The 25,752-nt window shown below is 45.6% G+C and overlaps 1 protein-coding gene across 1 annotated transcript in view; it reads right to left on the reverse strand.

The window, feature by feature from the left end:
• Positions 1-25,752, reverse strand: part of LOC110492453 (dnaJ homolog subfamily C member 5) — a 34,711-nt gene extending 8,959 nt beyond the window's left edge. Inside the window, exon 1 of the mRNA XM_036947796.1 lies at positions 25,534-25,752. The gene's annotated coding sequence lies outside the window, so the exon portion shown is untranslated. The remainder of the gene's footprint in view (positions 1-25,533) is intronic.

Raw genomic sequence — 25,752 nt, forward strand, 5'->3', positions numbered from 1 at the left:
CATGAATCCAGGTGTTTTAACATGAGGGAAGGGAACCAGTAGCAAGAGAGTCCCTTTTTCCATCATACTTTGATCTAGTTTCCTTCAAATATCCTCGAATTTCATGGGAAAAACCTGCCCGCATCTCAGACAAAATAGTCACACGGATTACACACCTAATGCATCATGACAACCTCATAGCATTTGGCCTACATAACATATCCTTGTGAGAGAGAATTATGTATGTCGGTCTCTGTGGAGGGAGCAAGGCTGCATTCCAGAGGGGTGTGCTTCCTTGCCAAAAGGAGGGGACGACAGTCTTCTTCCTACTAAGGAATTGACACACTTCGACCACATCGGTTTCCGGGTCACGGAGGAGAGGACGGATTTTTTGCCCCCTTACGAGAAAACCCCAGGCAATCCCTGGCTAGCTGCTGGTAGAAATCACACTTCATCTGTGGCACAGCGCCAGCCGGCTCACCCCTCACAGCCACCGAGGGCCAGCCGGCTCACCCCTAACAGCCACCGAGGGCCAGCCGGCTCACCCCTAACAGCCACCGAGGGCCAGCCGGCTCACCCCTCACAGCCACCGAGGGCCAGCCGGCTCACCCCTCACAGCCACCGAGGGCCAGCCGGCTCACCCCTCACAGCCACCGAGGGCCAGCCGGCTCACCCCTCACAGCCACCGAGGGCCAGCCGGCTCACCCCTCACAGCCACCGAGGGCCAGCCGGCTCACCCCTCACAGCCACCGAGGGCCAGCCGGCTCACCCCTCACAGCCACCGAGGGCCAGCCGGCTCACCCCTCACAGCCACCGAGGGCCAGCCGGCTCACCCCTCACAGCCACCGAGGGGGTAAACAGAGGAGAGAAGTTGAGAGATCAGTGAAGAGAAATGATGGAGCAGAGGGGTAGCTAGGACTACGAGCCATGGTGTGTGTGTGTGTGTGTGTCACGCCGTGGGGCTCGGAGAGACAGACTATTCTCCTCTTCACTGACTGATTGGCACACACAGGAAGAGGCCAACCCCTGGTTCATTGGTTAATTTAGGAACCTGGGAACTCATTCAGGCCGACTAATCTAATGACATTACTATGTGTAATGTGACTGACTGGTTCTACACACTGCCATGGTTCCCTTCCTTTCATCTCTGGCCTGGAAGGCCTCCCACTGATCTACCTGTTCTCCTAGAGAAGGCCTGTACACTTGTTGTTTGACGGTATAATCTGATGGGGTCACAGGAATGGTTCAGCTCATGAAAGCCATGCAGCCTATTAGCCAACAGACAAACGAGTTGACCTTTCCTCACACTTTTTTTTTATTTTCATTTTTTAATAGCAAGTTCAAACTCCATGACCCTCTCCCTCTGGGTAATTTTTTAGGCTATTCGTGGCCTCGGTCTCACTTTGCCTGCCTGTTCTGACAGGGCTCGTGCACGAAAATAACCCCGACAGGCAGGCAGTAAGAAAAGGCAGGTAGTAAGAACAGGCTCACCACCAAGTAGCAGTAGGGCGGCCCGCTGGTTCAGGATAATCTGATCATTTCCTCTGAGAGCCCTGTTGGGATTAACCAAGGGTGGAGAGCCCTAGACACTGACTGATCCGAGATCATTATTTTATATGCCTCCATAGTGGTAAGGGTTTAGGCTATGGGTAAGCTAAACTGGTCCTAGATCAGTGACTAAAGGCTAGTGTGTGTGTGTGGGGGGGGCCCATAGCGCTTAAGGGGGAGGGGTTACAGTGTGGCACGCCACCTCAGGTGATATCTGGGCAGAAAGCCGCTTCCTTAATTACACCGTTGCCTCTTATTGATGTGTCAATGTGAATTAACCTACTACCCCCCCCCCCCCCCCCATGTACAGAAACACACCATGAGTAGCCAGTCATAGCAGCTACCAATGGGGGTTTACAATTCTGCCTGGTTAGCGGCTATTCAAGTTAGACGGTGTCAAGCGATGCCATGTTCAGAACAAAGGGAGGTGATATATGAGAGAAATCAGGTGTTGAGGATAAAAAATTATAAAAAATACGAGACCGCGAGGGATAGATGTAGAGTCGCCGTGGTTACAGAATCCTGTTGCCACAGCTGCCATTAGGAGTCTGTGTGTGTGTGTGTGTGTGTGTGTGTCCACTAAAACCCTCACCAGATGGTCGACACCCCGCCACGTCGCCATAACAACCCTCACTAGGCCTAAACACACTGATGCAACACGGCTCCGATACACAGACCGACCAAGCGGAGGCTCCGCTGCCTAGATGGAGCCACTAAAGCCATGCCATTAAACCAGGCATCCTGTCAACCAGCGGTGTGTGTGTCTATGTTTTACAGCTTTCAGACAGTATGTGTTAGTGTTAGCTATGGGCAGGTCAGTACGCGTTGGTGGTTAGCTGTGTGTTTGTGTTAGCTATGGGCAGGTCAGTACGCGTTGGTGGTTAGCTGTGTGTTAGTGTTAGCTATGGGCAGGTCAGTACACGGTGGTTAGCTGTGTGTTAGTATTAGCTATGGGCAGGTCAGTACGCGTTGGCGGTTAGCTGTGTGTTAGTGTTAGCTATGGGCAGGTCAGTACACGTTGGTGGTTAGCTGTGTGTTAGCTATGGGCAGGTCAGTACGCGTTGGTGGTTAGCTGTGTGTTAGCTATGGGCAGGTCAGTACACGTTGGTGGTTAGCTGTGTGTTAGTGTTAGCTATGGGCAGGTCAGTACGCGTTGGTGGTTAGCTGTGTGTTAGCTATGGGCAGGTCAGTACGCGTTGGTGGTTAGCTGTGTGTTAGCTATGGGCAGGTCAGTACGCGTTGGTGGTTAGCTGTGTGTTAGCTATGGGCAGGTCAGTACGCGTTGGTGGTTAGCTGTGTGTTAGTTATGGGCAGGTCAGTACACGTTGGTGGTTAGCTGTGTGTTTGTGTTAGCTATGGGCAGGTCAGTACGCGTTGGTGGTTAGCTGTGTGTTAGCGTTAGCTATGGGCAGGTCAGTACGCGTTGGTGGTTAGCTGTGTGTTAGCTATGGGCAGGTCAGTACGCGTTGGTGGTTAGCTGTGTGTTAGCTATGGGCAGGTCAGTACGCGTTGGTGGTTAGCTGTGTGTTAGCTATGGGCAGGTCAGTACGCGTTGGTGGTTAGCTGTGTGTTAGCTATGGGCAGGTCAGTACGCGTTGGTGGTTAGCTGTGTGTTAGTGTTAGCTATGGGCAGGTCAGTACGCGTTGGTGGTTAGCTGTGTGTTAGTGTTAGCTATGGGCAGGTCAGTACACGTTGGTGGTTAGCTGTGTGTTAGCTATGGGCAGGTCAGTACGCGTTGGTGGTTAGCTGTGTGTTAGTGTTAGCTATGGGCAGGTCAGTACGCGTTGGTGGTTAGCTGTGTGTTCGTGTTAGCTATGGGCAGGTCAGTACGCGTTGGTGGTTAGCTGTGTGTTAGTGTTAGCTATGGGCAGGTCAGTGCACGTTGGTGGTTAGCTGTGTGTTAGCTATGGGCAGGTCAGTACGCGTTGGTGGTTAGCTGTGTGTTAGCTATGGGCAGGTCAGTACGCGTTGGTGGTTAGCTGTGTGTTAGCTATGGGCAGGTCAGTACGCGTTGGTGGTTAGCTGTGTGTTAGTATTAGCTATGGGCAGGTCAGTACGCGTTGGTGGTTAGCTGTGTGTTAGCTATGGGCAGGTCAGTACGCGTTGGTGGTTAGCTGTGTGTTAGTATTAGCTATGGGCAGGTCAGTACGCGTTGGTGGTTAGCTGTGTGTTAGCTATGGGCAGGTCAGTACACGTTGGTGGTTAGCTGTGTGTTAGCTATGGGCAGGTCAGTGCGCGTTGGTGGTTAGCTGTGTGTTAGTATTAGCTATGGGCAGGTCAGTACGCGTTGGTGGTTAGCTGTGTGTTAGCTATGGGCAGGTCAGTACACGTTGGTGGTTAGCTGTGTGTTAGTGTTAGCTATGGGCAGGTCAGTGCGCGTTGGTGGTTAGCTGTGTGTTAGCTATGGGCAGGTCAGTGCGCGTTGGTGGTTAGCTTTGTGTTAGCTATGGGCAGGTCAGTACACGTTGGTGGTTAGCTGTGTGTTAGTGTTAGCTATGGGCAGGTCAGTGCGCGTTGTTGGTTAGCTGTGTGTTAGCTATGGGCAGGTCAGTACACGTTGGTGGTTAGCTGTGTGTTAGTGTTAGCTATGGGCAGGTCAGTGCGCGTTGTTGGTTAGCTGTGTGTTAGCTATGGGCAGGTCAGTGCGCGTTGGTGGTTAGCTGTGTGTTAGCTATGGGCAGGTCAGTACGCGTTGGTGGTTAGTTGTGTGTTAGCTATGGGCAGGTCAGTACGCGTTGGTGGTTAGCTGTGTGTTAGCTATGGGCAGGTCAGTACGCGTTGGTGGTTAGCTGTGTGTTAGCTATGGGCAGGTCAGTGCGCGTTGGTGGTTAGCTGTGTGTTAGCTATGGGCAGGTCAGTACGCGTTGGTGGTTAGCTGTGTGTTAGCTATGGGCAGGTCAGTACGCGTTGGTGGTTAGCTGTGTGTTAGCTATGGGCAGGTCAGTATGCGTTGGTGGTTAGCTGTGTGTTAGCTATGGGCAGGTCAGTACACGTTGGTGGTTAGCTGTGTGTTAGCTATGGGCAGGTCAGTACGCGTTGGTGGTTAGCTGTGTGTTAGCTATGGGCAGGTCAGTACGCGTTGGTGGTTAGCTGTGTGTTAGCTATGGGCAGGTCAGTACGCGTTGGCGGTTAGCTGTGTGTTAGTGTTAGCTATGGGCAGGTCAGTGCGCGTTGGTGGTTAGCTGTGTGTTAGTGTTAGCTATGGGCAGGTCAGTACGCGTTGGTGGTTAGCTGTGTGTTAGCTATGGGCAGGTCAGTACGCGTTGGTGGTTAGCTGTGTGTTAGCTATGGGCAGGTCAGTACGCGTTGGTGGTTAGCTGTGTGTTAGCTATGGGCAGGTCAGTGCGCGTTGGTTGTCAGCTATGGGCAGGTCAGTGCGCGTTGGTGGTTAGCTGTGTGTTAGTGTTAGCTATGGGCAGGTCAGTACGCGTTGGTGGTTAGCTGTGTGTTAGTGTTAGCTATGGGCAGGTCAGTGCACGTTGGTGGTTAGCTGTGTGTTAGCTATGGGCAGGTCAGTACGCGTTGGTGGTTAGCTGTGTGTTAGCTATGGGCAGGTCAGTACGCGTTGGTGGTTAGCTGTGTGTTAGCTATGGGCAGGTCAGTACGCGTTGGTGGTTAGCTGTGTGTTAGTATTAGCTATGGGCAGGTCAGTACGCGTTGGTGGTTAGCTGTGTGTTAGCTATGGGCAGGTCAGTACGCGTTGGTGGTTAGCTGTGTGTTAGCTATGGGCAGGTCAGTACACGTTGGTGGTTAGCTGTGTGTTAGCTATGGGCAGGTCAGTGCGCGTTGGTGGTTAGCTGTGTGTTAGTATTAGCTATGGGCAGGTCAGTACGCGTTGGTGGTTAGCTGTGTGTTAGCTATGGGCAGGTCAGTACACGTTGGTGGTTAGCTGTGTGTTAGCTATGGGCAGGTCAGTACGCGTTGGTGGTTAGCTGTGTGTTAGCTATGGGCAGGTCAGTGCGCGTTGGTGGTTAGCTGTGTGTTAGTGTTAGCTATGGGCAGGTCAGTACACGTTGGTGGTTAGCTGTGTGTTAGCTATGGGCAGGTCAGTGCGCGTTGGTGGTTAGCTTTGTGTTAGCTATGGGCAGGTCAGTACACGTTGGTGGTTAGCTGTGTGTTAGTATTAGCTATGGGCAGGTCAGTACGCGTTGGTGGTTAGCTGTGTGTTAGTGTTAGCTATGGGCACGTCAGTACGCGTTGGTGGTTAGCTGTGTGTGTGTATATGGCAGGCTTAGGGAAGTATGTGTTGATTGTTAGGGCTGGGATAATACCAGTAGCTCAAATATTGCAAATCTTTCCATGGCAGAAAAAAATATATTGTGTTCTATAACCTGGAAAATAAATACATGTGACTCTGGATGACATCATAATGTCTGGATGACATCATAATGTCTGGATGACATCATAATGTCATAATGTCTGGATGACATCATAATGTCATAATGTCTGGATGACATCATAATGTCTGGATGACATCATAATGATGTTTGTTTCCAACACCAGGGATGTTTCCCTAAATAAATTAGATCTGCTGTGTGTTTTGTTTCCTTGCCAAGACACTAAAGAGCACGGCGATGCTGCTCAGATCCTGCTCTAGTGACCGTGTCTGATATAGACAGGTCCTTGCATACAGACGGCGAAGTGTGTTTGGGGCAGGTCAGTGTGTTCTCGGACTGTCGTCCTGCGTTACGGTCACCGGCTCAACCCTTCGCTCCACCTCCAGGTTCTTCGTCTTCTACTAACACAGAACAGGGAGATTTTCAGAACTAACAGTGACAGTCAAACAGGGGAGGCCACGTCCTCCTAAAACATGATGACAGCAGATCAGTTTGCCCCCTGGCTCCTTTGTCACACACTCTCCGTATACTAAGCACGGGTATACAACGCACTCTGTACTCACCTTTGCGTACTAACCTCCTGTCTACGGACATGTGGATAGACCATAAACCAGCATTTAGTTAGATATTACTGCACTGTTGGAGCTAGGAACATTTAGTTAGATATTACTGCACTGTTGGAGCTAGGAACACCAGCATTTAGTTAGATATTACCGCACTGTTGGAGCTAGGAACATTTAGTTAGATATTACTGCACTGTTGGAGCTAGGAACATTTAGTTAGATATTACTGCACTGTTGGAGCTAGGAACACCCACATTTAGTTAGATACTACTGCACTGTTGGAGCTAGGAACACCAGCATTTAGTTAGATATTACTGTACTGTTGGAGCTAGGAACACCCACATTTAGTTAGATACTACTGCACTGTTGGAGCTAGGAACACCAGCATTTAGTTAGATATTACTGTACTGTTGGAGCTAGGAACACCCACATTTAGTTAGATACTACTGCACTGTTGGAGCTAGGAACACCCACATTTAGTTAGATACTACTGCACTGTTGGAGCTAGGAACACCAGCATTTAGTTAGATACTACTGCACTGTTGGAGCTAGGAACACCAGCATTTAGTTAGATACTACTGCACTGTTGGAGCTAGGAACACCAGCATTTAGTTAGATATTACTGCACTGTTGGAGCTAGGAACACAAGCATTTAGCTAGATATTACTGCACTGTTGGCGCTAGGAACACCAGCATTTAGTTAGATATTACCGCACTGTTGGAGCTAGGAACATTTAGTTAGATATTACTGCACTGTTGGAGCTAGGAACATTTAGTTAGATATTACTGCACTGTTGGAGCTAGGAACATTTAGTTAGATATTACTGCACTGTTGGAGCTAGGAACATTTAGTTAGATATTACTGCACTGTTGGAGCTAGGAACACAAGCATTTAGTTAGATATTACTGCACTGTTGGAGCTAGGAACATTTAATTAGATATTACTGCACTGTTGGAGCTAGGAACATTTAGTTAGATATTACTGCACTGTTGGAGCTAGGAACATTTAGTTAGATATTACTGCACTGTTGGAGCTAGGAACACAAGCATTTAGTTAGATACTACTCCACTGTTGGAGCTAGGAACACCAGCATTTAGTTAGATATTACTGCACTGTTGGAGCTAGGAACACAAACATTTAGTTAGATACTACTGCACTGTTGGAGCTAGGAACACCAGCATTTAGTTAGATATTACTGCACTGTTGGAGCTAGGAACACCAGCATTTAGTTAGATATTACTGCACTGTTGGAGCTAGGAACATTTAGTTAGATATTACTGCACTGTTGGAGCTAGGAAGACAAGCATTTAGTTAGATATTACTGCATTGTAGGGACGTAAGCATTTCACTACACCCGCAATAACAATCTGCCAAAAGGTGTGTATGTGACCAATACATTTGATTAGATTTTTAGCACGTGCCATTTAGTTAAAAGGATTATACCAGGTCCACAACACAGTAGCGGCTCCTGACTGGCCGAGTACGCGGGGCGGGGGCCGAGTGTTCCAAATTTAACAGACATGCATTGCATTTTCCAGCCTGATAATAGCTAATTTCCAATTTGATTATCTCTGAGTAGAACAGGAACAGAGTTATAAGGCAGACTATCACATCAGACCTCTAGCCTACCGTAGACCATACGGACCCCATCTGTCCGATTATCTCTGAGTAGAACAGGAACAGAGTTATAAGGCAGACTATCACATCAGACCTCTAGCCTACCGTAGACCATACGGACCCCATCTGTTCATCTCTGAGTAGAACAGGAACAGAGTTATAAGGCAGACTATCACATCAGACCTCTAGCCTACCATAGACCATACGGACCCCATCTGTTTATCTCTGAGTAGAACAGGAACAGAGTTATAAGGCAGGCTATCACATCAGACCTCTAGCCTACCGTAGACCATACGGACCCCATCTGTTTATCTCTGAGTAGAACAGGAACAGAGTTATAAGGCAGGCTATCACATCAGACCTCTAGCCTACCGTAGACCATACGGACCCCATCTGTCCGTTTATCTCTGAGTAGAACAGGAACAGAGTTATAAGGCAGACTATCACATCAGACCTCTAGCCTACCGTAGACCATACGGACCCCATCTGTCCGTTTATCTCTGAGTAGAACAGGAACAGAGTTATAAGGCAGACTATCACATCAGACCTCTAGCCTACCGTAGACCATACGGACCCCATCTGTCCGATTATCTCTGAGTAGAACAGGAACAGAGTTATAGGCAGGCTATCACATCAGACCTCTAGCCTACCGTAGACCATACGGACCCCATCTGTCCGATTTTTAAAAAAGGACTGACGACAGAAACAGATAATTTGGTTCCATCTCAACATATTTAAATACTGAAATCAAAGTGCTGTAACATATAAATGAAACTCCCAAATCATTCAAAAAAATAAGGTTACAATCAAAAGGTTAGTGCACAGTAAAATGTGGACAGTCGGGCGCGTCACAAATTCAGAACCGCTGGAGCAACATAATAAACTATCATCTGCACACTTCCTGTTTTATCAAAAAGGAGACATCTTTACACTTCCTGTTTTATCAAAAGGAGACATCTGTACACTTCCTGTTTTATCAAAAAAGGAGACATCTTTACACTTCCTGTTTTATCAAAAGGAGACATCTTTGGCCTCCCGGGTGGCGCAGTGGTCTAGGGCACTGCATCGCAGCGCTAGCTGTGCCACCAGAGACTCTGGGTTCGTGCTCAGGCTCTGTTCGCAACAGGCCGCGACCGGGAGGTCCGTGGGGCGACGCACAATTGGCCTAGCGTCGTCCGGGTTAGGGAGGGTTTTGGCCAGTAGGGATATCCTTGTCTCATCGCGCACCAGCGACTCCTGTGGCGGGCTGGGCACAGTGCACGCTAACCAAGGTCGCCAGGTGCACGGTGTAGCCTCCGACACATTGGTGCGGCTGGCTTCCGGGTTGGATGCGCGCTGTGTTAAGAAGCAGTGCGGCTTGGTTGGGTTGTGTATCGGAGGACGCATGACTTTCAACCTTCGTCTCTCCCGAGCCCGTACGGGAGTTGTAGCGATGAGACAAGACAGTAATTACTAACAATTGGACACCACGAAATTGGGGAGAAAAAGGGGTAAATATTTTCTTATATTTAAAAAAAAAAAAAAAAAAAAGATTTTTACACTGATCATTGGGAATCAGATCAGAATGAGGCTTTATCCATAAATCAAGCCCCATAAATGAAATAGCCTAGCGTACAAAACTAAAAACAGTTTTAGTCTTAACTGTGGGAGTCTCCAGTTCACACCCCCCAAAAATGTAGTCATATTGTATCTGATGGATATTCAGACGTCTACAGGAAGGAATAAAAACATATTTGAAGATGTCGTCGATCCCCGTAGGGTCAGAAATCAAGCTATGAGAGGAATCTTTAAATTTGGGGAAATCAGACGGCAGTTAGCGCTGCGTTTTAATAGGTGTGCTAGCAGCCCTGTCGCCATTGTTCATAGTAGGTACCATGTGAATGCAATAGAAACCGTTCTGCATCTGTAGTGGACAAGAGATTAAATTCAGACCGTAAATTCAAAACGTTGCTTATATTAGCTCTGGAGACGGAGTCAAGGCATGTCGGTGGTCTAAGTCAAGGACGGCTTTAGATAGTTCTTCTAGTCTAGCTTTTCCCAGATTTGTTTAAATGAGAAGAATAAGAAATAATTTCTCCTCTAAGATAGAGTCTTAAGTTATCCCCATAAGAAAGCGAGGTTGAGCCCGTCTGTTTTGAAAAAACATAAAAAAATAAAAACAGTTGAATGCTGGGCGTCCTAGCGTGAGGCGAACTGCAGCAAGTTAGTTAAAATATATATTTATTTTGTCTTAAGAGATGTATTTTGAGAAAGGCTTAGGAAGAGGCTAGCATAATAAGTAGGAAGAGGCTAGCATAATAAGTAGGAAGAGGCTAGCATAATAAGTAGGAAGAGGCTAGCATAATAAGTAGGAAGAGGCTAGCATAATAAGTAGGAAGAGGCTAGCATAATAAGTAGGAAGAGGCTAGCATAATAAGTAGGAAGAGGCTAGCATAATAAGTAGGAAGAGGCTAGCATAATAAGTAGGAAGAGGCTAGCATAATTTGTCAGATTCTTTGTAATAATAATGTTACGGGAACAATAATGCCTTTTATTTTGTAAAGAGGTTTCTTGTATCAAACAACACAACGACATTTCCAGTCACTTCATTGTCTGAAGGACAAGTGGATCGACAGGTTCATGTCAAGCCCTTGCACACCACACATTGGCTGCTGCTGTAGGCTGAATGATAGAACAGCTTCTTCCATGTTAAAATGTTATGGGATGTATTTACTCCAATGTTTTTGATGGTAGGCCACTCTAGTAGGCCCTACATTATGATCAAATAGCCACAGTAGTCTACTTGGCCAATGTTAACACTGAGGCTGTACCCGCTTTAAGTTAACAATAAAAATGGGAAGTTGCACAGGATTTTTCACAACGTTCCAGTCGGTGCACAGCAGACCGGACATTTTCTCAATGCTTAAAAAGACAAACATTGAGGGAACATTGGCTACAAATATAAAAAAAAATGTATTGAAAAACTGTACCAGTACTAAATTAATATGTAGGTTGGAGCAACGATCAAGCCTTTACGTGTCCATGAGTAGCAACAAAGCATGTCTGGTCACCTTGCTTCATTACCTTGATCAACCAATCTATATTATCTCACATTATAATTTAAGAAAACAAAATGGAAGATGCAGCGATGTGATTCACCCACCACAGATCAATGATCATTATCTTAAACTCCATCCACCACCCCAGGGGCCACAATAGACCAGAAACCCTAATGTAATCCCAGCTAGACAAAGGAGGCCCCGAGGTCATTCCGGATCATTCTGCCTAATGAGACGTAAAACAGAACAATAGTCAGAGCTCTGAGTGCCCCGGTTTATAGAAACGAACGATATTGATTATTTTTTTTGTAGGGCCGATGACGAAACCGATTTTTTTGGGGGTCCGGGAGGCAGATTGGGCGAAATTTTAGGCCGATATTCAGCATCATTCAATTTTTTAAAATGTTGATGACAAATTTAGAATAGACAGCCATCTATGCATGAATGCGTACATTTTAAAATAAAAAAAATAATTTTTATTTGAAATGGTAAAACGGCATATGCCTACTCACAGTAAAGGGGAATGCATATTCAATAGGAATGTGTTCATGCACAGCGTTATTGAGCTTGTTTTGGCTGATCAGTGGAGTCTATGGTGCTACAGATGACAATCGGTTTTCCTTCCTTTTGGGACTTATATTAGCCTTGTGATTAACAACATTTGCATAGAGTTTGGAGTTTGCAAAAAGGCACCTGAAGGACTGATTCTCTGGTCTGATGAAACCAAGATTGAACTCTTTGGTCTGAATGCCAAGCGTCACGTCTGGAGGAAACATGGCACCATGAACGGAGCAAAGTACAGAGAGATCCTTGATGAAAACCTGCCCCAGAGTGCCCAGAACCTCAGACTGGTGCGAAGGTTCACCTACCAACAGGACAACAACCCTAAGCCCACAGCCAAGACAACGCAGGAGTGGCTTCTGGACAAGTCTCTGAATGTCCTTGAGTTGTCCAGCCAGAGTCCGGACCTGAAACTGATCGAACATCTCTGGAGAGACCTGAAAATAGCTGTGCAGCAATGCTCCCCATCCAACCTGACAGAGTTTGAGAGGATCTGCAGAGAAGAATGGGAGAAACTCCCCAAATACAGGTGTGCCAAGCTTGTAGTGTCATATCCAAGAAGACTCGAGGCTGTAATCACTGCCAAAGGTCTTTAAACAAAGTAACGAGTAATGCGTCCGAATTGGTTATGTAAAATGTGATATTTACATGTTTTGCTTTAAAAAACGTTTTGCTTTGTCATTAACGTTAGCGAACAAGCGAACTAGCGAACTAGCGAACAAGCTAACTAGCGAACAAGCTAACAGGGTAGAAATGAACCAAAACATTGTTTAGAAAGTTGCTTTTAGTTGCCTGGTTTGCTAGATTGACATAAACTAAATTCATTTTTAAACCGATGGGTTTATTGGTGTTAAAATGCACCAGTTATGCTATTTTGGACCGCCAGGCTGCTGATGTCAAGCAGCTTGTTGTTTTTGTTTTCATACTTTTTCATAATGACAACTGTCTACAGACATGTGGATAGACCATAAACCAGCCTTTAGTCTAGAAATCTTTGGTTGTTTAGCACACTACCGTGCTCACTCTGTTTAGCACACTACCGTGCTCACTCTGTTTAGCACACTACCGTGCTCACTCTGTTTAGCACACTACCGTGCTCACTCTGTTTAGCACACTACCGTGCTCACTCTGTTTAGCACACTACCGTGCTCACTCTGTTTAGCACACTACCGTGCTCACTCTGTTTAGCACACTACCGTGCTCACTCTGTTTAGCACACACCGTGCTCACTCTGTTTAGCACACTACCGTGCTCACTCTGTTTAGCACACTACCGTGCTCACTCTGTTTAGCACACTACCGTGCTCACTCTGTTTAGCACACTACCGTGCTCACTCTGTTTAGCACACTACCGTGCTCACTCTGTTTAGCACACTACCGTGCTCACTCTGTTTAGCACACTACCGTGCTCACTCTGTTTAGCACACTACCGTGCTCACTCTGTTTAGCACACTACCGTGCTCACTCTGTTTAGCACACTACCGTGCTCACTCTGTTAAGTACACTACCGTGCTCACTCTGTTTAGCACATGGCCTCACATGTGAATCCTTAAAGAGATGGGTGGGTGTTGAGTTGGTGTAGACAAAGAAGAGCTCTCCAGTAGCTACCAAAACATTCAAGGGCCATTTTCTCAAATGTGGGGTTATAACTTCATCAACTTTCAAAGCAGAATTACTTTCCCCCATTGTTCCTAAAATGTAGTGTATTTCAAATTTTGCTACATAAGACCCAATTGAGCCGGTTAGTCACAAATGCTTTGTATGTAAACGATTGTCTTGAGCTATCTGTAAAAAAAAAAAAAATGATCATCGTGCTGTCTGGTTCGCTTAATATAAGAAATATAAAATGAATTATGATTTATATTGATACTTAAGTATATTTAAAACAAAATACTTTTAGACTTACTCAAGTCATATCTTACTGGGTGCCTTTCACTTTAACTTGAGATAAAGTAAAAAGACACCCTGATAGAAAATGACTGAAGTAGTGACAAATTGGGTTTTTCCACCACTGCTAGTGGCTCAGGCGGTGAGTGGTGCCAAAGCTGATAGAGAATGGCCTTTTCTAGGATAACGGCCCAATGTCGGCCCGATATAAAAATATTAAAATTGGTCGTTCTCTACCGGTTTACCACAAGGCCCATTAATGAAGACGTCATTCTCCTGCTGCCTTTCCTTATTGTGGAGTAGCTCCATATGCTCTATACATTATGGGCCTGCCCTGCAGACTCCCCCTCTCTCCATAACCATGTTACCGCAGAGCTATAGGGACAGTCTACTAGGCACACACACACACACACACAACAAACTTATCTTTACACCTTTTCATCCCTCCTCCAAATCCTTCTGTTTCTTTCCAAACCTCAATCCATCTCCATCATTATCCTAGTCTCTGTCTGGAGACAGACAGGATGTGGAGACTACTACCACTATCCCAAATCCTCATGAAATCATTCAACTATAATAATGTGAGACAGCAGAATCCAGTGGATTAACATCCATCGTCAGCATATTAATACCTCTGTGTCGTGATGTGTGAAGAGAGAGGAAAAACAACAGCAGCAGGGCCAGGCTGACCGGGGGGAAGGAGGGAACACCAAGTCAGTTATCAGACCGGGGGGGGGGGGGGGGGGGGGGACACCATGTCAGTTATCAGACCGGGGGGAGGAGGGAACACCATGTCAGTATTATCTGACTGGGGGGGGAACACCATGTCAGTATTATCTGACTGGGGGGGAGGAGGGTACACCATGTCAGTATTATCTGACTGGGGGGGAGGAGGGAACACCATGTCAGTATTATCTGACTGGGGGGGAGGAGGGAACACCATGTCAGTATTATCTGACCAGGGGGGGGAGGAGGGAACACCATGTCAGTATTATCTGACTGGGGGGGGGGGGGGGGGGGGGGGGGGGGGGGCACCATGTCAGTATTATCTGACTGGGGGGGGGGGGGGGGGGGGGGGGACACCATGTCAGTATTATCTGACCAAGGGGGGGGAGGGAACACCATGTCAGTATTATCTGACTGGGGGGAGGAGGGAACACCATGTCAGTATTATCTGACCAGGGACACACACACACACACACACACACACACACACACCATGTCAGTATTATCTGACTGGGGGGGGGTGAACACCATGTCAGTATTATCTGACTGGGGGGGGAACACCATGTCAGTATTATCTGACCAGGGGGGGGGAGGAGGGAACACCATGTCAGTATTATCTGACTGGGGGGGAGGAGGGAACACCATGTCAGTATTATCTGACTGGGGGGGGGGGGGGGGACGGACACCATGTCAGTATTATCTGACTGGGGGGGGGGGGGGGGGGGAGGGAACACCATGTCAGTATTATCTGACTGGGGGGGGGGGGGGGGGGGGGGAACACCATGTCAGTATTATCTGACTGGGGGGGGGGGGGGGGAACACCATGTCAGTATTATCTGACTGGGGGGGGGGGGGGGGGGGGAACACCATGTCAGTATTATCTGACTGGGGGGGGGGGGGGGGGGGGGAACACCATGTCAGTATTATCTGACTGGGGGGGAGGAGGGAACACCATGTCAGTATTATCTGACTGGGGGGGAGGAGGGAACACCATGTCAGTATTATCTGACTGGGGGGGGGGGGGGGGGGAACACCATGTCAGTATTATCTGACTGGGGGGGGGGGGGGGAGGAGGGAACACCATGTCAGTATTATCTGACTGGGGGGGGGGGGGGGGAGGGAACACCATGTCAGTATTATCTGACTGGGGGGGAGGAGGGAACACCATGTCAGTATTATCTGACTGGGGGGGAGGAGGGAACACCATGTCAGTATTATCTGACTGGGGGGGGGGGGAGGAGGGAACACCATGTCAGTATTATCTGACTGGGGGGGGGGGGAGGAGGGAACACCATGTCAGTATTATCTGACTGGGGGGGGGGGAGGGAACACCATGTCAGTATTATCTGACTGGGGGGAGGAGGGAACACCATGTCAGTATTATCTGACTGGGGGGAGGAGGGAACACCATGTCAGTATTATCTGACTGGGGGGAGGAGGGAACACCATGTCAGTATTATCTGACTGGGGGGAGGAGGGAACACCATGTCAGTATTATCTGACTGGGGGGGGGGGGGGGGGGAACACCATGTCAGTATTATCTGACTGGGGGGGGGGGGGGGGGGAGGGAACACCATGTCAGTATTATCTGACTGGGGGGAGGAGGGAACACCATGTCAGTATTATCTGACTGGGGGGGAGGAGGGAACACCATGTCAGTATTATCTGACTGGGGGGAGGAGGGAACACCATGTCAGTATTATCTGACTGGGGGGAGGAGGGAACACCATGTCAGTATTATCTGACTGGGGGGGGAGGGAACACCATGTCAGTATTATCTGACTGGGGGGAGGAGGGAACACCATGTCAGTATTATCTGACTGGGGGGGGAGGGAACACCATGTCAGTATTATCTGACTGGGGGGAGGAGGGAACACCATGTCAGTATTATCTGACTGGGGGGGGGGAGGGAACACCATGTCAGTATTATCTGACTGGGGGGGAGGAGGGAACACCATGTCAGTATTATCTGACTGGGGGGGAGGAGGGAACACCATGTCAGTATTATCTGACTGGGGGGGAGGAGGGAACACCATGTCAGTATTATCTATAATAATAATATTATCACTGAATGCTGTCATATATACCGGTAGTTGTGATCAGTGCCGCTTAAAATGAGGGAGGACGATTGTTTTCATGAGCATGGTCTTATTTCTATTATTTATAACAGCATTCATATTCCATTCACCCAGTTAAATGTAACATCGATAGGTTTAGTCAGTTTATCTATACCCATCATGAGGTTGCTACAACCAAGCCTATGATTGAAAAAGTTTACAACGTAGGAGCACACAGGTCGAGACACATGGACAGACAGGGACACATTCAATACTGCCTTGCACATTCTTGCCTGCATCTAGTAGTAACACCCCTTTTAGTAAAACCATAGCCAGCTAGCTAACCTAGCATCCCTCTCTGTTGGAACACTGGTCCCTTTAGTAATGGAACACTGGTCCCTTTGGTAATGGAACACTGGTCCCTTTAGTAATGGAACACTGGTCCCTTTAGTAATGGAACACTGGTCCCTTTAGTAATGGAACACTGGTCCCTTTAGTAATGGAACACTGGTCCCTTTAGTAATGGAACACTGGTCCCTTTAGTAATGGAACACTGGTCCCTTTAGTAATGGAACACTGGTCCCTTTAGTAATGGAACACTGGTCCCTTTAGTAATGGAACACTGGTCCCTTTAGTAATGGAACACTGGTCCCTTTAGTAATGGAACACTGGTCCCTTTAGTAATGGAACACTGGTCCCTTTAGTAATGGAACACTGGTCCCTTTAGTAATGGAACACTGGTCCCTTTAGTAGTGGAACACTGGTCCCTTTAGTAGTGGAACACTGGTCCCTTTAGTAGTGGAACACTGGTCCCTTTAGTAGTGGAACACTGGTCCCTTTAGTAGTGGAACACTGGTCCCTTTAGTAGTGGAACACTGGTCCCTTTAGTAGTGGAACACTGGTCCCTTTAGTAGTGGAACACTGGTCCCTTTAGTAGTGGAACACTGGTCCCTTTAGTAGTGGAACACTGGTCCCTTTAGTAGTGGAACACTGGTCCCTTTAGTAGTGGAACACTGGTCCCTTTAGTAGTGGAACACTGGTCCCTTTAGTAGTGGAACACTGGTCCCTTTAGTAGTGGAACACTGGTCCCTTTAGTAGTGGAACACTGGTCCCTTTAGTAATGGAACACTGGTCCCTTTAGTAATGGAACATTGGTCCCTTTAGTAATGGAACACTGGTCCCTTTAGTAGTGGAACACCGGTCCCTTTAGTAGTGGAACACCGGTCCCTTTAGTAGTGGAACACCGGTCCCTTTAGTAGTGGAACACCGGTCCCTTTAGTAGTGGAACACTGGTCCCTTTAGTAGTGGAACACTGGTCCCTTTAGTAGTGGAACACTGGTCCCTTTAGTAGTGGAACACTGGTCCCTTTAGTAGTGGAACACTGGTCCCTTTAGTAGTGGAACACTGGTCCCTTTAGTAGTGGAACACTGGTCCCTTTAGTAATGGAACACTGGTCCCTTTAGTAATGGAACACTGGTCCCTTTAGTAATGGAACACTGGTCACTTTAGTAATGGAACACTGGTCCCTTTAGTAATGGAACACTGGTCCCTTTAGTAATGGAACACTGGTCCCTTTAGTAATGGAACACTGGTCCCTTTAGTAATGGAACACTGGTCCCTTTAGTAATGGAACACTGGTCCCTTTAGTAATGGAACACTGGTCCCTTTAGTAATGTAACACTGGTCCCTTTAGTAATGGAACACTGGTCCCTTTAGTAATGGAACACTGGTCCCTTTAGTAATGGAACACTGGTCCCTTTAGTAATGGAACACTGGTCCCTTTAGTAATGGAACACTGGTCCCTTTAGTAATGGAACACTGGTCCCTTTAGTAATGGAACACTGGTCCCTTTAGTAATGGAACACTGGTCCCTTTAGTAATGTAACACTGGTCCCTTTAGTAATGGAACACTGGTCCCTTTAGTAATGGAACACTGGTCCCTTTAGTAATGGAACACTGGTCCCTTTAGTAATGGAACACTGGTCCCTTTAGTAATGGAACACTGGTCCCTTTAGTAATGGAACACTGGTCCCTTTAGTAATGGAACACTGGTCCCTTTAGTAATGGAACACTGGTCCCTTTAGTAATGGAACACTGGTCCCTTTAGTAATGTTTACATACGGTTCTACTAATTTCATATGTATATAATATATTCTAGTCAAGTCCATCCTATTCAACTATTGCTGTACATATACGATGCTTCCCACATTTTCTACAGATATACTACATATCCATGTATTCTACTCATATACTACATGTACTATCCATGTATTCTACACATATACTACATATACTATCCATGTATTCTACAGATATACTACATATACTATCCATGTATTCTACACATATACTACATATACTATCCATGTATTCTACACATATACTACATATACTATCCATGTATTCTACTCATATACTACATGTACTATCCATGTATTCTACACATATACTACATATACTATCCATGTATTCTACACATATACTACATATACTATCCATGTATTCTACACATATACTACATATACTATCCATGTATTCTACACATATACTACATATACTATCCATGTATTCTACTCATATACTACATGTACTATCCATGTATTCTACACATATACTACATATACTACATATACTATCCATGTATTCTACACATATACTACATGTACTATCCATGTATTCTACACATATACTACATATACTACATATACTATCCATGTATTCTACACATATACTACATATACTACATATACTATCCATGTATTCTACACATATACTACATATACTACATATACTATCCATGTATTCTACACATATACTACATATACTATCCATGTATTCTACACATATACTACATATTATATCCATGTATTCTACAGATATACTGCCTATACTATCCATATACTACCCATGTATTCTACAGATATACTGCATATCCTATCCATGTATTCTACAGATATACTGCCTATACTATCCATATACTACCCATGTATTCTACACATATACTACATATTCTATCCATGTATTCTACAGATATACTGCCTATACTATCCATATACTACCCATGTATTCTACAGATATACTGCATATCCTATCCATGTATTCTACAGATATACTGCATATACTATCCATGTATTCTACACATATACTACATATTCTATCCATGTATTCTACAGATATACTACATATTCTATCCATATACTACATTCTATCCATGTATTCTACACATATACTACATATTGTATCCACATACTGTCCATACTGTCTATCCATCCCATCACACACATACTGTACATACACATATAGGAAAAAACAAAAACTATCTGTTGACTTATTAGGAGTACAGTAATATTTCTGTCATTTTCGTAAAGCTCCAATTCTCCCCCTTTTCTAGGAAACCACTGTTATTCACCCCCATTGACCGTTATGACGGAGAGAAAAATCAGAGCTTTCTATTGGTCCCCCTCTTACCAAGGCTTTATAAAACTATGGCTGGCACTGGTTACCATCTGCCACAATATCACGTTGCCAACTAAGGCATATTAGGGGATAGTAGGCCGAGTTGGACAAGGATATCTGAACGACCACAATGGAAGTAGCCTAAATATTCATTATTTTATAGAATATTTTTTGTTTTTGTTTTTTTTGACTGTGACTAAAATGTCAGTGACAAACTAAACAAAACTTGTCCAATTTTAGTCAACTGATAACTAAAAACAGGATGAAATGACTCAAATATGACTAAAGACTAAAAAGGTATATTAAAGACAAATAATTAACATAGCTGCCAAAATTATCACGACTCAGGATAACAAAGAGTGGGCTATATGAACTACGATCCCTGGACCTAAAAGAGACAGTTCTGCTATTATTAAATGTTAAATGTTCATTTTAATTCAAATTAAATGTTCCAGACACTTAATACAGAGATCAGTTGAGTCGCTTTCAATGGCCTCTCAGTTCCATAATGGATGCAGATAAACACACAGACAGCGTAACCCAGACAAAAAGACACTGAACAAACATACAAACACAACATGTTTCATGAGCTGAAATAATAAAACGTTTTTTTTTTTTTAAAGAAAATTAAGAAATGTTTGATACGCACAAAAAAGTGTATTTCAGTCAAATTTTGTCACCAAATGTGTTTACATCGCTGTTAGTGAGCATTTCTCATTTGCCAATATAATCCATCCACCTGACAGGTGTGGCATATCAAGAAGCTGATTAAACACCATGATCATTACACAGGTGCACCTTGTGCTGGGGACAATAAAAGGCCACTCTAAAATGTGCAGTTGTGTCACACAACACAAAGCCACAGATGTCTCAAGTTGAGGAAGCGTGCAATTGGCATGCTGACTGTAGCTTTATCCACCAGAGCTGTTGCCAGATCATTTTGTATTCATTTCTCTACATTAAGCGGCATCAGAGAATTTGTTTTCAGAGAATTTGGCAGTACATCTAACCGGCCTCACAACCGCAGACCACGTTTAACCACAGCAGCCCAGGACATCTACATCTGGCTTCGTCACCTGCGGGATCGTCTGAGACCAGCCACCCGGACAACTGATGAAATAATTTATACACAAAGTGTCAGAAACTGTCTCAGGGAATCTCGTCTGCTTGCTCGTCGTTCTCACCGGGCTCTTGACGGGACAGCAGTTTGGCGTCGTAAATCAACTTCAGTGGTCAAACGCTTCGATTACTACTGGCACGCAGGAGAAGTGAGCTCTTCACAGATGAATCCCGCTTTCAACTGTACCGGGCAGATGACAGGCGTTGTGTGGGCAAGCGGTTTGCTGATCAAATCTAATTTTATTTGTCACATACACGTGGTTAGCAGACGTTAATGCGAGTGTAGCGAAATGCTTGTGCTTTTAGTTCCGACCTTGCAGTAATAACCAACAAGTAATCTAACCTAACAATTTCACAACAACTACCGTATGTATACACACAAGTGTAAAGGAATAAATGTCAACGTTGTTAACAGAGTGCCCATGGTGGGGGTGGGGTTATGGTACGGGCAGCATAAACTACGGACAACAAAACACAACTGCATTTAAATCGATGGCAATTTCAATGCACAGAGATACCGTGACGAGATCCTGAGGCCCGTTGTCGTGTCATTCATCCACCGCCATCACATCCTGTTTCAGCATGATAATGCACGGCCCCATGTCGCAAGGACCTGCACACAATTCCTGTAAACTGAAAATGTCCCTGTTCTTCCATGACCTGCACCTTCACCAGACACGTCACCCATTCGGCATGTTTAAGATGCTCTGGATCAACGTGTACGACAGCGTGTTCCAGTTCCTGCCAATATCCAGCAACTTCGCACAGCCATTGAAGAGGAGTGGGACAACATTCCAACAGGCCACCAATCAACAGCCTGATCAACTCTACGAGAAGGAGATGTGTCGCGCTGCATGAGGCAAATGGTGATCACACCAGATACTGACTGGTTTTCTGATCCACCCCCCTTAACATTTTAAAGGTATCTGTGACCAACAGATGCAGATCTGTATTCCCAGTTATATAAAATCCATAAATTAGGGCCTAATAAATATTTAAATTGACTGATTTCCTTATAAACTGTAACTCAAAGTCAAATCTTTGAAAATTGTATGTTGCATTTATATACACTATATACTGAGCAGCTGCACAGAGGCTATACGCGTGGAATCAAATTACTCAATCTATTCCCCATGTGGGTTCCAGGTCAAAACTAATGCAGTATATAGGGGATAGGGTAAACAAGACTGCCAAGGCAGCTAGCGTGCCCCACTGTGCTCCGGCCTAAATGGTGAGTAGATGGTTTCCCTTTCAGTCCTATCAGCTGTCCCACAGCAAAGGCCTTCCTCTTTGTGTACAATCAATGTTAGCAAAGTAACATGACACAGGAGGTACAAGCTCCGAGGTAAACACAGCTGCGCGAGCACACACACACACACACACACACACACACACACACACACACACACACACCCTGCTTAGCTCAGCTCTCTAATTTAACATTTTGGAATAGACCTCTGAAGCAAAAGCATCCAATTAATTAACTAAATGTTCAGCGGCCAACCGAATTGCACCCTTTTCCCTAGATTGTGCACTACCCATAGGGCCCTGGTCTAAAGTAGTGCACTACCCATAGGGCCCTGGTCTAAAGTAGTGCACTACCCATAGGGCCCTGGTCTAAAGTAGTGCACTACCCATAGGGCCCTGGTCTAAAGTAGTGCACTACCCATAGGGCCCTGGTCTAAAGTAGTGCACTACCCATAGGGCCCTGGTCTAAAGTAGTGCACTACCCATAGGGCCCTGGTCTAAAGTAGTGCACTACCCATAGGGCCCTGGTCAAAAGTAGTGCACTACCCATAGGGCCCTGGTGTAAAGTAGTGCACTACCCATAGGGCCCTGGTCAAAAGTAGTGCACTACCCTTAGGGCCCTGGTCTAAAGTAGTGCACTACCCTTAGGGCCCTGGTCTAAAGTAGTGCACTACCCTTAGGGCCCTAGTCTAAAGTAGTGCACTACCCTTAGGGCCCTGGTGTAAAGTAGTGCACTACCCATAGGGCCCTGGTACCATTTGAGACAGAAACACAGTATTTTCCTCAATGGGATGCTTACTGTGCATTGTGTTGATAGTGTACAGTGCTGATTTACAAACCCTATCGTGGGCCCCTTTCCACATGTGGAAGCAGCAGCTTAGGGAAGAATGTCATTCGGCGAGAGAAGAGTGAGTGTGCGACAGCAGGGACAATGGAAGTGAAAGTTGAACAATGTATTGGGACAGAGATCACAAGACACGAAGATCAACTAGTTAAACGGCTCTCAACATGCCTGAAAGGAGAAGTAGGCCCATCCTCTCTGGTACCATGGATAGAAACTAGCCAGTAATGGAGGGTAAACGCAAATAAACACAGTTTACCCACCTTTTCCACGCCTCTGGGACAGTTTACCCACCTTTTCCTCTCCCTCCCTCTGGGACAGTTTACCCACCTTTTCCTCTCCCTCCCTCTGGGACAGTTTACCCCACCTTTTCCTCTCCCCCCTTCTGGGACAGTGTGCCCCCCCCCCTCTGGGACAGTTTGCCCACCCACCCATAAAAAGCGTTACTTTTTTCCACCACGACCGGCAATCAGACTTTTGTATTACCACTACATCACTGGTAACCACCACAAACATATGTTGATCTTTGAGTTGCCTAATTGAGGGAGACATTTTTCTGGGTCAACAACATTCAAACAAATACTGTAGGTTAATGGTCAGCTCCACCCATAGCTTGCCTGAAGCAGTAAGACTGTCAATAGCACAAGTTTTAGGCCTATACACACACACACACACACACACACACAATGAACTTGTTGACACTAGCTAGGTCGCTAGCTAGGCCGCTAATCCACACCCTCAAATGAGCTCAAATGAAGGTTGGCCATATTTTTTTACTTAACTAGGCAAGTCAGTTGAGAACAAATTCTTATTTACAATGACAATGGCCTACGCCAGCCAAAACGCAAACCGGGACGACGCTGGGCCAATGGTGCTCCGCCCTATGGGACTCCCGATCACGGCCGGTTGTGATACAGCCTGGAATCGAACCAGGGTCTGTAGGGACACTGAGATTCAGTGCCTTAGAACGCTGCGCCACTTGGGATGCAGGATTGGATGTGTGACCTGCCTAATAACGAACCACACATTTGATTTATGATATCTTCTATAGTCACTATGTCAGCCATTGTCAGAGTCAGTGATGTCTATCTTCTATAGTCACTAAGTCAGCCATTGTCAGAGTCAGTGATGTCTATCTTCTATAGTCACTAAGTCAGCCATTGTCAGAGTCAGTGATGCCTATCTTCTATAGTCACTAAGTCAACCATTGTCAGAGTCAGTGATGTCTATCTTCTATAGTCACTAAGTCAGCCATTGTCAGAGTCAGTGATGTCTATCTTCTATAGTCACTATGTCAGCCATTGTCAGAGTCAGTGATGTCTATCTTCTATAGTCACTAAGTCAGCCATTGTCAGAGTCAGTGATGTCTATCTTCTATAGTCACTAAGTCAGCCATTGTCAGAGTCAGTGATGTCTATCTTCTATAGTCACTAAGTCAGCCATTGTCAGAGTCAGTGATGTCTATCTTCTATAGTCACTAAGTCAGCCATTGTCAGAGTCAGTGATGTCTATCTTCTTGATGACAACATAATGAAACAACTCCCTTTAAAAAAACGTGCACACGATGCTAAATGTGTGTTGGTTTTTTGGGAGGAAATTGCAGGCATATCCATGCTATGTGTTGCTGTCTACATCACTAAATCATGTATCCAGTCTGTATGAGAAGTAGCTTATTGCCATTATAGTGTGACCAGAATCCTTTGTAACTCGTGTTGTGGAATAAAAGGGTTTGTTTGGCCCACAGACTTACTGTTATGTTGTGGGTTGGCCTCACTGGACTCAATATATAATACATTTGAGCTGTTCAGTTCTTCTTAAATGGCCAAGGCATGACATTCTAACATGGCTAGTACTGGCATCAGCTGATCAGTTAAATAGCTAACAGGAACTAGATTCATGTAAAAGGGTCCAAGCAAGGCAAAATAAAGCAGACCTATATCCGATTTTGTTAAACTAGCTGGCTAAAGAACATAACGAATCTTTGGTCAGGGGGACCTTAACATGACTTCGTGTTATATATATATATAAAAAGTAGATAAAACATTTGTTTTGACAAACATCGACAACAACTGACGTTAACTAGCTTGGTAGTTAGATATAAATCACCGGTCCCATTTACAGCAAATCCAACATTACTCAACTCACCGGGGTCCATGTTAGCTGGATATTAAATTTGAGATGTTAATCTAGTTAAATAGTTAACTAAAATATAGCTAAACTTACTAGCCAGCTAACGTTAACCGGGCCATGATGTATTGGCTTTTTAAAATTGTTTTAAACGTTATAAAACCAACCTACAAGCAATCTCCCACTAGCTGTCTATAAAATAAAGATCGGAAGACAAAACGGTAAAGCGGATAATCTCTTGCTACCGTATCAAAAAGGGAAACACATCATCTATGTTGGGTTAGTGGTTACTAGATTAGCTAACACCATCCACAGATTCACTAACATTAACTCTCTAATCCAAGGCCGGGTAGAGAAGCATACTACCATGCCACTCCGGGGGGGGGGGGGGGGAGATAGGAAATATACTATCCAAATGCACTTCTTACCGTTTAGCTACTTTGGGCACAGTTGATCTTTCGATTTTGAAAAAGGTATCTATGTTTGTTCGCATACCAACAACAACAAAAAAGCAACAGTACACACGGTAGCTTCCTTTGGTTGAGCACTCAATAAATAAAATAAAATAAATAAAGAGCACGTAGTAAACTAGCTAAACTAGAAGCGGTCCTGGTTGGCTGTCAATCCCTCCTACATCCGGGGGCTGC

This window comes from Oncorhynchus mykiss, chromosome 16, assembly GCF_013265735.2.
Source record: "Oncorhynchus mykiss isolate Arlee chromosome 16, USDA_OmykA_1.1, whole genome shotgun sequence".
NCBI lineage: Eukaryota > Metazoa > Chordata > Actinopteri > Salmoniformes > Salmonidae > Oncorhynchus > Oncorhynchus mykiss.